Here is a 15260-nt window from a genome sequence, read left to right as displayed (position 1 = left end):
GGGATGCTGATGTGCTTATTAGTTGTAAGAGTATGTTCTTTCAGCAGTTCTTGGTACTTCGTTAAATCTACTAGTAGCATGATATGTGGTTGTGTAATGGTCTCTTGATGTGCTCGAGCATTCCTGTGAATGGTGGTATTCTATGTCTATTTAGTATGATCAGAGTTTATCTTTCAACACACAGCTGCAAGGTCCGAGGAGTGTCAATGCTCATGCAGTCTGCCACAGCTGAGTCACCAGTTAACTGTGTTAGAAAGGCATTTCTGGGGTCATTTGTAATGGGGAATGGTGAAAGAAGAAAGTTCAGAGTGCCCAGAGTGCCAAACCAGCTTGGCCACTGTCTAGGCTTGACATGTTGTTCATATGTGCTCGAGCAAGGAGTCATTGCTAACCCCCACAATTCTCATGTTATGTTTGGATTGAGCCGTATGTACAATACTATTTGCCATGCAAGTTGTTTCAGTGCAAGCTAACTTCCTTCTCACCCATTCTCACGCTACAAGCTTAGATATGTTGTAGTACCGTTGTTTGCATATGAAGGTAAACCTGACTATATGTGTTTACAATTGTCTGTGGTTCTGGAACATGAAGCACCCTGGGATTGAACACTGCTCCTTCAAGAATTTCTCAATGGACCCACTGGTGGCAACGTTCATAATCCCCAACCCCCAAAGTGAGTGCCTCAGCCCTTTTGGCATACATAGCCCACTTTACCAAAGAACTAGCGGATACCCACGTGCCCCTAAAGTTTAGTTGCACAAATGTCAAACTGTCTGCACCCTGGTACACGCTCGAGCTTGTCGCCAACAAATGTAAATCAGATTTCTTGAAAACTAGTGGTGCAAGGACATTACCCCAGAGGATCTCTCTTCCCGCATATCCCTGACCACCCAAAACAGATACATGTTTCTCCAAAACTAAGTTGTCTTACTACACTTACACGATTAAGGCAGCCTCAACCAGGATCAAAGCCTTATTCGGAGTAGTCAAGCACTGGGCAAGTACCGAACCTGTCCCTAAGAATCCAACTACACAAGAGAAATGTGATGGAATCAACACCTTCTCAATGACCACAATTGATAAGATCAGAAGTCTGATAGATACCTTAAAAATAGACAGGGCCTTGCTATCCACCACCACCCCTGGGTGATGCCCCACTGGGCCAACTTCAACCTTGTCTCTCCTAAGGATTGAATACAACCCTTTTCAGGGTCAGGATCATCATCATGGTGAGAAAATATACTGAAACCATCTGCTAAGATACATGTTTTGGCAATAGGCCCACAGCAAATATTTGTAGATATCGGGTCCAATTCCCAAGCTTTGGATTCCTCTTGACAGTGGCCCATGTCCGCTCCTGTCCTATCCGGTGTCTGCTAAGGTAGGCAATGGGCTGCTGAACCCTTTCTCAGCTCAGCTGTGCTGCTGGGTGTACTCTAATTCCATTTTTATAGATGCCTGTCTGGCAAATGAATCTCTGACCGAAGTGTGGGAATTCTTGAACTGGGGCCCTGCACTAAACATCTTTCCAGTATTTAAAAACTGTTTGCAAGGCAGAGGTCTGCTGCCCTTTCTGTGGTATCTGCAACACCAAACTCTTGATTTTGGGACCCCTGTTTGATATGACTTAATTGAGGCTACCAACAAAGAGATGATTTCCTCTCACACGTCAGCCCATCCACAGTAGTGGAGGTAAGGGAGACTTGGACACCCCTCTGACTTTCCAGTTTCTTGGCAAGTCTGTAAGGAGCTCACTAACTACTTCATCTATTCCCCCACCCGGGGGATGTATAAACACGATCTGACCGTTTGTCATATATCAAAGTCACCTTTAAGTAAAGAGCAACATTTTCAAAAACTGTCTGGTAGGAAATTCATGTGGCCTGGGAAAACAACCAATCACTGTTGGCACCATGTGTCTAAATTCTTTGATTCACTGTATTTTTAAAAGTCTATGGGAAAGATTTAAAGAATATCAAGGCATAATCCCACATTATAGAAATACCCAAATCACGAGTGCTAAGGTACAAGTACGCTTTATTTTAGCAGAACAGCTATCTGGCTCTCAACACCGCGCAATGTGTGCAAACAGATACCGTGAGATGAGAGAGTGCTGGACATTTCAAAAACATGAGTATTTATACATTTTTCTTACAATCCCGGACACATCGTCCTGCCCCTCTTTGTGTAACACATTTACCTAGGGTACATAGACTTTCCATATTACTAATGCATGTTCAAACATTGTTTGAATAGTTTGTTGTTTTCTGTTAAACACTTGACATGTTTTTCAAACATTGGACACAAAGGTAAGAGTCCTCATTTCCTTTACTTATATTTGTCTACCATTTGTTCTTAAGTTTAAAGTCAGCTTAGTTTCAAGAAGCGAAAACAAAGATTTCTGCAAAAGCACATGTTCAGCTATTCATCATTCTGTTTGGCTATTTGAACAGGGAAGACACTGTTGGTACAGATGGCATCTAAATTACTGATTAGCACGGCTCTTGTTTAGCTCCAAGGTTTCCTAAGTGCAGGACAAACAAGCCACCTTAGCAGCTTCAGCATGTTTATCTACGTTGACACAGTACAAAGTTCATTTTGCTCTGCTGGACCCGAAAACACGAATTCTAACATGGGACAGAAAGCAGGAGTTAATCGAAATGGTGTATAACTTAAAATGGTGGCGTATTCAGCCTATTTCAGGTTCATTCCAATGCGATTTGCAGTGCAATGCGAATGCGCTTAGGCCAATGTTTACTATCAGATGGTATTCATGCAAAATATAGTTTTACATATTGCTTTCAACTTGTACATGTTGTCTGAATGAAATAGGCGAGAGCTCTTGCCCTGCACATGCTCCTCAATTTGGAATAGATGAGGGCTCTCTCTCTGCACATGTTACACCATCTGCCGCAGATCTGCCTGTGTAGGGTAGTCTCTCTGTTTATACCAAAAGTCAACCTGACCTGGGCCTTTAGCTGAGAACAACTTGTTCAGTTTAGGGAGACCCTTTTCATCTGAAACTACTCATTCCTCCATCTATTTTATACACCAGTATGCAACACTGATATCAATGGATCCTGTAATACATCTGGACACCTCAGTGGCCTCTGGGCCCTCTCACACAGGTGTAAGCAGCACACAGGGCTTCAGGACTGTGCTGGCAGTTACCAGTAGTGAAATTATATTGCACTTTCTACCTAGAGTTACCTCAGGCCCTATGGCCTCAAATTCGTATCCCCTTACTGCTTGTAGAGCTTTCACTCAAATGACTGTTGTGATCAACAGTCATTTTAGTGTATCAAAAAAGTCAATACCCTATAGGCGCATTGCAGAAGTGGAGTCTCTGACTACTACACAGTGCATGGATGTTTTATGCCTTTGCCAAGGGACAGTAGCTAAGACTCTAAAACCCTCTTACCAGTTGGCATGGGCATGAGATGTAGTGTTCTGTCTTCACCCATTGTCATCTAAAAGCTGTGACATTAGCAGCAGTGTCAAGCAAGGCAGGAGTGTTGTCCCCATTTATGAAGACATGCTGCTAAAATATCTGAGTCTTGGCTGGAATTTGGATCTCCCCTGGAGACTTGGTACTGTCACCTCTCATCATGTCTACTCACTGGACTAGTGGGACTTAATCTGTTAAGATGCCCACTGAATATGGCCTATTACATGAAAACAGAAGCTATGGTGGTCTGTTTGTGTTTATGCAGGCAGGCTCTCCCTTTCTATGTGTCATGTCCCCTAACAGAAAAATAACCTATGGGTGTTGTAGAAGCAGGGGCATCAGTGTGTGATGCATCTTCACTCTTCTTTTCTGTGGGGGCTGATGTTAGGGAGATTTCTCCCACTCTAGATCTAAGGGATTCCTTTCTAAGGAGAGCACGGGCAATTCTCAGTCACACTGAGCCCAAGAGTGCAGTATAGGCATGTGTTGCAAGTAATTGAAGAGAGATGTGGTTATAAGTCCGATGGATTTATTTGCAAAGTAGCCTGACACATGGTTCAAGTCTAAACCGACTCTTCATCCAAGGCTGTAAATGGGAGATGGGACCTAAGATAAATTGAATGAAGGACAGTGCCAGAAAACTCTCTCACGACTTCGCAATTGCGGTAATTTAAGCACAGCAGGAAAAGCCAAAGTGATGTGGAAGGAAGGGGCTGCTTCCTTTGTGTGTTCCCCTTCTCTCTCATAATACCAGATTGTGCAGCTCCAGCAAGATCACATCTCTCTGCTCCATTTTTGCTAGGGATGCTAAACCCCTTTTCTTCATTTTCGTTTGGCCATCTTCCCCTGTTTCTCCTCCACCATACTAGCATCCTCAAAATATTGGAGACTCTTGACCAATTTCATTTACTAAACTTACAGCCGTGAGGAAGTTGCCATGTTCAACATATCTCAGAAATGCTGCTGGCTTGCAATCATCCCACTGAGCTCACATTTAACTCCATTTTGCAAAGTGAAAATATGCACAACAGTATTTCTAACAATAAAAACATAGGCCCTCATTACAAGTTTGCCGGTCCGGTAACAACGGTGCCGGTAAACTACCAGCACTGTTGTTACCGGACTGGCAAACTACGAGTTCTGCGAGTGGGTGCCTTTCCACCCGCCATGTCTGACCGGGGGGGCAGACCGGCACCCACGAGCAGACCTCGACGGATGCACCGGCACCATTTAGCCAGGTGCCGGTAAATTCAAATTAACCCAGTGTGACGGAATGACTGCTGCTCTGCTGGTGTACAGGGACACGCAGCCACAAAACTGCCAACTCAGCCCTCACTAGCAATAAGCCAGCAGTAATCCAAATCAAGGCGAAAAAGGAATAGTTCAAAAGATATACCTTCTTCATCAACACTATAAAAACCACTAAAAACTGATGCTCACACAATGTGGCTCCTCCAACAGGGGCACAGCTGTTGAAAACCTCCTCTTGATCCACTGGACACTGTTATCTGCAGAATATCCCATGTTCACCTCCATCCCTTGCCTACACCCCTGACCCTACCCTGTCCACCTATCCACCTATTTATTACCTGATACCCCACACTGTGGCTCTCTTCTGGGCAGAAGAGTCAGCACCTGCGTGTACCCAGTTTTCTCTACTGAACGGGAGAACCCCTGTATCCATGTTTGCCCACCGTCTAATTTGGCGTTATTATTATGATTATAATTGTTATTATTGTATGTATTGAGAGCGGACTTAGGTTTTTGAAGCAACGGAATGCTTTACAGAGGTGTACAACATTAGAGATCAATAACAGAGTGCTTTTCAGTGTTGACAATAAAATAGATATACAGCGAAGGATAGTATACAAAGGGGGACAGAGGAGGGGTACATCTGTACCAGGTGGCAGGGAAGAGACGGGTGTGCAGTGTCTAGCAAGTCAGGTGGCATGAGGGGCAACATGATGGACTAGGTGTTGAGGAGGACAGACTACTTGAAGAGGTGGGTCTTGAGATCCTTTATGAATTGTAGGAGTGTGGGGGTGGGTCTGATGCCGACGGGGAGGAGGCTCCATAGTCCTGGGGCATAGGCAGAAAATGTTTGTTTTCTCATTCTTTCCTTTTTGCAATGGCAGATGTCAACTCTGCACGTGTCCCAGCGTCTGGTGGTGCACTGTCAGCAGAGTTTCTCCATGAGGTAGTTGGGTGACTTGAGTGCAACTGCCTTATAGATTATGCAGCAAGACTTGAAGATGATTCATGCGTGCAATGGGAGCCAGCGAAGGTTGATGAGGGCTGGGGTGATGGGGTTGTATCTGCGTAGACCCTTGATGAGTCGTGCGTCCACAAGTAGGGCACTTCTCAGGTGCACAAGGGAGGATTACAGGAGGCCTTCACAGAGTGCATTGCCACCATCTAGGGGGGATAGGCCCAGTGCTTGAACAGTGGATCTAAAGCTGTACGGAGGGAGGAAGGGCTTTACTTTTCATAGGAGGGAGAGCTGATACCAAGCTGTCTGAGGCTTCTTAGCTATGTGTGTTTTGAAGGAGTGGTTTTCCTTGATGTTGTTTTCATGGGGGACACCCTCCTGATCCCTGGCCTGTTTTTTCTTTGTTTTTCATAGAGGTCAGACTCAAGACCCCCGTCTTGCATTTAAAACATCCTCATATTTGAAAGGCACAACTAACCCCACTATGTATTGCTTCCTTTGTTATGTATGCAAGCAGGTGCAAAGATGTGTTGCAGTAAGAAAGCCACAATATTTGAGCCATGCCTGTTTGACATATCTGTGCTGCGTTTCTGTGTATGTCTTCTACATTCTCAATACCACTGGTGAAAGCACCAAAAAGGCAGTCCACTCTGTAGCCCATGCAACCCTCCCCATCTCACCATTTTCACCCTTTCCTACCATCCCACTTCATAGTAGGGCAAAGGTAATGCTGCTTATGGTATTTTGAATTGCAGATTTCAAAATGCAGCAGAGTCAATTTATTTGGATTACTATGTGCCTATAAAAGGAACCAATTCTGCCTACACATCTTTAAAGACTTGACCTCACTGTGTTTTGCCTGTGTTATTTTACAGAACTGATAAGAAAACGGACCAGGCGAGTATCTATCTCAAGTATGATACAGGGCCTCAATACAAGTTTGGCTGTCCGGAAATAAAGGTGTTGGTAGCAACGCACCCGCACCCATTCCGGACTGCCAAACTAAGTGTTTGCTGGTAGGGGAATGGAACCCCCAGCAAGCCTGACCTGTTGGAAGTTCAGGCTCATACCAGCAGGGTTTTCACTGAAGCACCAGAACCTTTAGCAACGATGTGACTGCTACAGTGACCCCATTCCTGTTGAGGCCACAGGAATGGGGATTTACTTTTTATGCTGCCTGCCATAATATCCCAGTGCCACTGGGAAGTCAGTTGATGGAAACAGTGTTACTGGGTTTCCAGTAATCCGCCGACTACCGGCGGTTTTACCGGCAACCCTGTATAGTCCCTTCAATCAATGGACAGCCATTCAAAGTATTCTTTTGGTATAATTTCTAGTGGCATTGTATAATGGATTTGTGAAAGACCTGTTTTAATTTGTTGGCTAATTTTGTGATGATGTAGAAGAGCAGATGGATATGTCATCTCTAGCTCCGGCCCCCTCACCTCCATCATACTGGAACAGTAGGAGAAGAGACCTATGTGGGACACCAGGTATCATCCCAATACTGCATCAAGTGTATGAGAGATGATATGCACTCAGACAACCACATCGAAAGTGCCCTCACACTGAGAGGGTGGAAGGATGTCTGCACACACTATTGGACATCATAGAGCTATAAGGGAAATCTGATAAGAGCAAAGTGACATCATTAAGGAAAGATGCTGAGAGTCACTGCAATGAAATGCTAATACTCAAAGAATAAATATGTTACTTAAGTAACAAGAGAAACATGTAACCAAATATGAAAACATTGTATATGCAAAGAAAATAAAGTAAACTGTTGACTAATAAGTGAATATATGCATAAAAGCAAGGTAGATGAGAGATATAGAAGCTTGTTGCAGAGAAAAACATAACATGGTTAGAGCGGCCATGATGGAAAGATGGATGTCGGACTCATAGTCAGGAGACCTGAGAAAACCTATATAAAATGGAGTGAGCAAGTCTCCAGAGGCCAAGAAGGTTAATGACAACCAGCTCAATTGAATCAAATAGCCATAAATAGAAGGTTGAGATGGACACATTTTCAGTCTCCTCACACGTGATTCAGAAGTCAAAAACATGGAATATTTATCAAGCCCATACAAAGATAATGGTGTGCCTACACTCCCTTGAATGTCAAAGAACATACAATAGGCTTTGAGGTAATCTACAAAGGAGAAGCCTTGGCTTGGTGCCTGACCGATGAGAGACGATGGACTAATTGGGAAAGTGGGGAGTAGTTTGAAGTTGCGTGCGGCCCTTGAGTTTCATTTTGCTTAAAAACTGCTAAGGAGTTGAAAGCCCATTGTTTGTTAAGCATGCCAACCAATCAGAGGGTCTATGTAGCAACATGCTATACTATCTTGCAAAGACCAACCTGCTGCCATGTTTCTGCTATTATCAGTATTATACATATTTAGAGGTTGTTCATGGCGTGCCGACCAGATAAGGGACTGTCAATGAAGTTATTACCCTTTTTACATACTATAGGTAGACATATTTCTTTAACCAATTCCTACTTTCAGTACATTTTAATTTGCTACATAGGATGACGTCATACATGATGCATATTGAGGTATAAAACCTTTGTAAAATCTCATTTGGGTGTGAGTGCATGAATAGCTGCCTCTTATTCGACATGTTGCTCGATTGATTACGCCATTAGCCAAAAGACTGTGGAGATCAGCATGCAAATTCACACATGTGAGAAGAATCGGTCGACAGGTGCCCCTTTGATGAAATTTGTGTTCGTTCACCGCAGGCTCCCCCTGGGGACAGAAGGCAAACTGTTTGATTGGGGAAAAGTCAATGCTGAGGGACTAAAGTGCATATCAAACTCCAAAATGGGGTAAAAAGTGAGATGAGATTCATGTAATAAAGGTAGTAAAGTAAAGTAAACGCAGATAATTTAAGAGCACACATGTGTATGGTGTTATAACTATGTCAGTATCAAACTTTTGTTGTGTCTAGATTAGGAGATATAACGCGATAGTAAAAAATTAAGGTGATCATCAGGTTTTTAAAATCAAAAGATTGACGTTAAACAGGAGGGTAAAAATCAAAGGAGAATAATACATACATAAGGAAGAGTCTCTTAAAATATCATTAATAAAACAACAACATGGTTGAAAATGATAGAAAGTGTAATCCAAGGAACAAAAAGAAAATCATTGCATAGATTTTTAAAGTGGTTAAAACATGTTTTGGGGTAATTAGCAGCGATTAATGGTCCCATATCAAATTAATCACTGTGGTATACTTGATAAAATAAATAAAAGAATAAAAGATCTGGTAAGTATTGACAGTCGAGATCGACTTGTCATCACCAGGGACACTCCTCTTCTACACCTATGGAGGACACTGCCGTGATACACTCACTTCCAAGATAAGGCAGTATCACGTTGAGTGGGTCAGAGGCACGAATAACACATCACTCATGCCATGGCCTCAAGAGTGTTCATTGTCAAAATCAGTATTGTGACATATGACAGCATATTTGCATGCTGCATACAAGGGGAAGAAGTTACAGAAAAGATTGACCATTTTAGAGTTGTGAAAATGTATCAGAGCGAGAAATATGATCTGCCTAAGGAGTGGATGCTTAAACAACTTAAGGAGGAGGATATAACAGCTTCAGCTCCTCTTTCAACTCCCGAAAAAAACCTCCTCTTTCCCTCCTAAAAACAGAGTACGGATGCTGAGGAACTGGGATTGTATCTTTTAATGGTATAGAAAGCAAGAGTGGGGTATGTTAATCAGACATACGAGCCCCCCGCTTTTAACAGTGAGGACAATGCGGAAGAGAGCAAAAGTAGAGAATTCTAATATATACCAACACGCAATGAAAGTGAACAGCATGATGAGGGAAAGGACAGACAAGTGGAGATAGATGAAGAAGCGAGGAGACAAAGGGAAGTGAAAGATAAGGTTAAGGGAGAAACAATAGTACAAAATGAATGGATGGTAGGGCAATATTACTTAAGTTAGATGATAAGGGCATTGATGGGGTTCGAGAAAGGGAAAAAGAGAATAGCAGGAATAGTAAGAAAGAGAACACGAGAGAGCATACAAAGAACAAAAGGAAAAAGAGAAGAAGTAAAATGAAGAATGAAGAAGGTACGAGGCAAAGAAAGAAAAAGAGAGACTAGAAGAGAAGAAGTGATAGGAGATAGAGATACAGAAAATGCAAGTACTCAGGTTGCAAAAAAGGCAAGAGGAAGAAGAGAATAGAGAGATGAGAAGAAGCGAAGATGAGATAAACAGAATTAGGCTACTAAATAATGACAAGATATATTATTTATTTCATAGGAGCATGGTGCAGATCGAAACACAAGAATGATTTGAGCAGGAGAGAGGGTCACTACAGCCCTACAGGGAACTGCAAGGGGTACAGAGAACACAGACATGGGCTGACGAGCATGAAGGAGAAAACATAGGGAAAAGGATTGGGGATTTATATAGGTAAATGAGAGATAAAGATGGGAATAAAACCCAAGAGGATGTTGAAGGATCTTTACTGAGGGAAACAGGAGGAAGTTGAGGTGAGACGTTAACAGATGAGCATAGAGAACAGTCTTTGTGTAGACTAGATTTTGGTGATGTGGAAAGGGATGAAAGTCATACAAGCTGAAGCATAATGATGTCAGACGAAAAAAGGGAAGAAAACGAGAACGTGTGAACAGAGAGCGCAGGGGGTTTCTCAAAAGAATTGCATATAAAGAAAGTGGTAAAATGATCAGACTTAGAGGACCGCAAAGGAAAAACACCAGAAATTACACCATACACTGAGCAACCACAAGCATGGTCACACAGTGCAGGGGATGTATCCCCGCCTTATGTAAGCAGATTAAGGTCACTACCACGATGGAGACAAACGGGCGAGACTAGCCCGACCGGGAGGACATGAAGCGTAGGTGGGTATGATTATGGATCAGGGCTATCACGGTTCCATTTATTAAAGAAAGGGGGATGATGACCACAATATACTCTGTGGCCACAAATGGAAGGATAATTTGAAATTTAATTAACCAAGTTTGACTTTAGGTGTGGGAAAATGGATTTATGAGTTACAAAAGATGACCTCAGGAATGACGTTAGCTATTGATGATATAAAAGACCTGCTAGCAGCCATCCTAGGGTAGACGACTGACGACATTTGGAAGCAAGCAGGATATGTATTGAGCAGGAAGTATTGAGTCGCACATAGCCTTCAGGAAAACAGTAAAGACTATGTTATTTGTTTAAATAAGCATCCCTGCTGCCATTGTCTGTTCCATGTAGACTCTACTTTCCACTCCACGTGTAATGTAACTTTCACTGTAACTGTATGACAAACCAAAACTGTAACCTCCTATACATGCGCCTCATAAATGTGCATCGATATAGTATCATTGTTAGGTTCCACACTCACTGTCACCAAGAGCTAAGTAATCCTGCTGTAACTAAAACAATTGTATGCAACAGCGCCTCGATGCACTTGGGCTGCAAGTGCGCTTTATAAATCCAAATAAATAAATAAATAAATAAATATGCGGGTATGACTGCACGACACACAATGGAGCACCATTTCATAATTGCAGAGCAGATGTATTTTGAGTGTTCAGAGTACAATATCCTGATACCACAGACATAGTTGCGATCATCACTAGGAAGATGGGCGAGGTTGAAGATCCTGTTGCCTTTATTCAAGATATTCAAGATATGGCGTCTTGAGACGAGAGGACCATGGGATAAAACTGTGGCATTATTTTACCACATTTTAAGGCAGATGAAGAAACCGAAAGCGATGGAAGCAAAGTCATGGCCAGAAACACAAGTGACTATTATGCACCATTGCTGATTGTTAAGAGAGAAGAATTAGAAGAAAGTCAGGAGTAGAAAGCAGGAGGAAGCTAAATTGGTTCAGAACAAAATGTCAAAACTAGCCTTAGAGGGAGCGGTATTGATCAGTAATTTAGGTGTGGCGAGATGTGACCAGTGCAGCAAGGTAATGTAGTATACCCTATGGATCAGAGTGGGTAACATTTTTGGCCAAGAGGAAGAGGAAATGGACCTAGGGGAAGAGGACAAGGTGGACTTCAGAATCCTCAGGGAGCAGGAGGATTTAATGGCAGACAGTCACAACAATGCTGGAATTGAGGGAGAATGTGACATATAGCCAGAACATGTAGAAGTAGAAGGGGCAGGCAGCACAATTGCCAAGCTCCAAGAGGGGTGATGGGCCACAATATAATGTGATATGTGATATGTCATTTATAATGTTCCTATACACATGTGTTTAAAGGTGGAACAATACAAGGGAGGGAAACAGAGGTATGATAAGACCAACGGTCTTACTAGGCCTTGTGTCATTCAGAATGTGCAAGTGCAACAGCTCAAAAGTGTGGGGAAAAGAAGGGAAGGAAGGGCCAGGGTGATGGTAGGGGATGTGCAATCAGAGCAGCATTGATCTGAGTAAGTGCAGCCAGGGCAGCGCAGCTCTGGGTAGCTGCAAGGAGCCAGGGAACTGTAGAGGTTACAGTTACAGCTCCAAAGTGGTCAGTAGGCCAGAGGCTATCCAGGGGAGATTGCTCAAGAAGGAGCTTGGTACCCAGTGAGACTCTGAGGGTAGCCAAGCAATCAGTCGGCAGAGCAAACAGGTAGGTCATCAGGGGAGTGTGCGAGAGAAAGCATAGGAGAAAAGGAAGGTCTTCAGCTGCTTCCAGAACTTCAGCTGGTCCGGCTCAAGTATGAGAGGGGCATGGATCCCATTCCATAAAGAGGCACCTGCAGAGGAGAGATAGCTACCTCCCACTCTCTGCCTGTAGAAGAGTTAGACTCTTAGAGAGGTGGAGGCAGCTTAGCAAAGGGCTTGGGAAGGAAGGTATTTTGGAAGAGTGATTTTTATGTAATGCAGTCCCCGGACCCAGATAGCCTTGTGGAAGATGTTGAGTGTCATGAACTAGATCCTTGCAGGCACTGAGAGAGAGCGAAGATATTTCAGGGCTAGGGAGATGCAGTCCATGAGCTTGAGGCCAAGGATAAATGTTGCAGTCCTGTTCTGGATTAGTTGAGAGGCCTTAAAGTAGAGGAAGGGAGACTGAGAAAGAGGCTCTTGTAGTAGTCCTGCCTGGAGAGAACCAGAGCTCTGAGACAGTGAACCTCTGGGGGAAAGTGAGAAACAGAGGAATACCTCTGAGGAGGTGCAGCTGGTAGTGGGCCTTCTTAGCAAAATCAGAGATGTGAGGAGATAATGAAAGAGTGGATTCCAAGATGACACCAATATTTTTTGCCCCACAGGAAGGAGGAGGGCACAGGGAGGGTGGCCGGAGTGAGAGAGAGAAAGTGGGACCAGGGTTCCAAATGAGAAGGATATCAGTCTTACTGGCATTGAGGCAGAGATTGTTGGAGGCAACCACTCCTGAATCATGGATAGGCCGTCAGGAATGAGCGAGGAAGGAGAGGAGGCTGAGGAGAGCCTGACAGAGAGCTGAGTGTCATCCGGATAACACTGAACATTAGAGGATAATACAGAACCACAGGATTATTATGCCCAAGATAACACACATAATTAGTCATGTGCACCACAACCACAGCAAACACAGCAAGCTCCACTACAAATGCAATCACCACAATGGCAACCACAGAAAGTGCATAGGCAAGAACAACAGAGATAGACCCAGCAAGCAGAGACACGACAGGCCATGGCACCACAATGAAACACAAATATACGAATACCACAAACACCTCCACCTAAACTAGGGAGTGTGACCATGGTAGGAGGAAATCCTTTAAGAGGTACAGGGATGAATTTATTTCCACAATAGGACAGCCAACAAAGCAACCTAACGTGTTCAGTACTATCAATGTCACCGGATCTCCAAGAGGTAATAAGGGTCAAGGTAATGATAGGAGGCAAGACAGTTGTGTTCCTGGAGGGAAAATACCCAATGTCAGGCATTGCCATGAATGCACAAGGATTTTCTGGGGTGATGAGTTTTAGCTCCTTTTACAGACAAATTACCCATCTTTATAGGAGAACACAACATGTAGATGCCAGTATTATGTTCTCAGTGGACACAAGTTAACATATTAGGACATGACTTGATTGCAAAACTTAACATGACAATATCTTTAACTGACGAGGGAATAGTCTGTTCCCCTCCAGGGATGCATTATTTGTATGTTAACAAATTCATATTAGGCTTCACAGGCCAGAAATAATCACAAGAAGTCCCATTAGATCCAGAAGTATTCTTGTATGGAGTGACTATTTTATTATCATGGTTAACTAAGTTGGTAGGTAAAATATTGAGAACACCTGAAGAGTTTTTATTAAGACCAGAAATACCCACGGTTGATGAAGAAGGCAGGATATTCCTCTAGAGTTAGAAGCAGCAGTGGTAAAAGAGGAAAGAGTGGTTGTCCACGGAACAGATGATGAGGGGAGTGGATGGAGGGCAGTGATAGCCCTCACAGAAGGATCTAGGTTGACATATTTGACAGATAAAGAGCTTTTTAGGTATGATTATTCTGATGATGAATTTGTATTTTTCACAAGTCTCACTTATTGGATTAAAGTGGAGAATGGAGAAATACTGTAGAGAATTTTGATGTTTAAAAATAAACCATCATTTTTCCAGGAAGATTTGGATAAAGTGCCAAATATTTTATGAACCACCAGTCCATATCGTGTGGCCCTATTGAAAGGTGTAGGATCAGTTAGAATTAAGCTTAAACCAGGACCAAAATAATATCCCATGTTCCGAGAAGCAGAGGAAGGTATATTTGAGACAATTTCCGCTTTATTGAAGCAAGGAATATTGGTGCCATCTGAGTCCCCATGTACCATGGCTGTGTACCCAGTGAAGAAATGAACAAGGGGGTCATGGAGAGTTATTCAGGATCTTCACCCCATACACAATATTGTTGAAGCAGAGTTTCCTTTAGTTCCAAATCCCTCCAGAATGTTATGTAATATTTCTTCTTAGGCTAAATATTTTACAGTTATAGATCTAAGAAATTGATTTCTTCTTAATTCCCCTCCATAAGGACTCCCACAATTTGAATTCCTTTTTAATAGAAATATCCACCTTAATCATACGTGTTTGCCCCAAGGGTAGTGTGAGTCCCCATCAATCTAAACAGGGTTCTTCAGAGGGACCAGGGTAGTGTACAGCTGTAGGGTACAATGATTCAGTAAGTAGATGGCCTATTGATGTGCAGTGAGACAGAAGAAAGGTGCAGGGAAGACTCAATGTGACTCATGACCATATTATCAGAGAAACGATACAAGGTAGACAAAGAAATGTTACAATATTGTCAGGAAGAGGTCCTGTACATAGGACAGCTAATCTCTCAAGAGGGGTGAAAAGTGACACCTGAAACAGCGGAAGCAATTATGAAGACTTCAGAATGTAATATAGTGGGTGAAATGCAACCATGTTTAGCCCTATGTAACTATTGCAGGGCCTGGGTTTTCGATTACAGCACATGTATTCAACCACTTTTAAAAGGACTTAAAGAAGCACAGATAGAAAAATGTAAGATTACATGGACAGATGAAATGACTGAAGGATTTGACGAATTTAAATATGAATTTGGACAGCCACTTTGCTAGGAATTCCAGACTATAATGAA

This window comes from Ambystoma mexicanum, chromosome 1p, assembly GCF_040938575.1.
Source record: "Ambystoma mexicanum isolate Mex_15411 chromosome 1p, UKY_AmexF1_1, whole genome shotgun sequence".
Lineage (NCBI taxonomy): Eukaryota > Metazoa > Chordata > Amphibia > Caudata > Ambystomatidae > Ambystoma > Ambystoma mexicanum.
Note: the sequence above shows the minus strand (reverse complement) of the source record.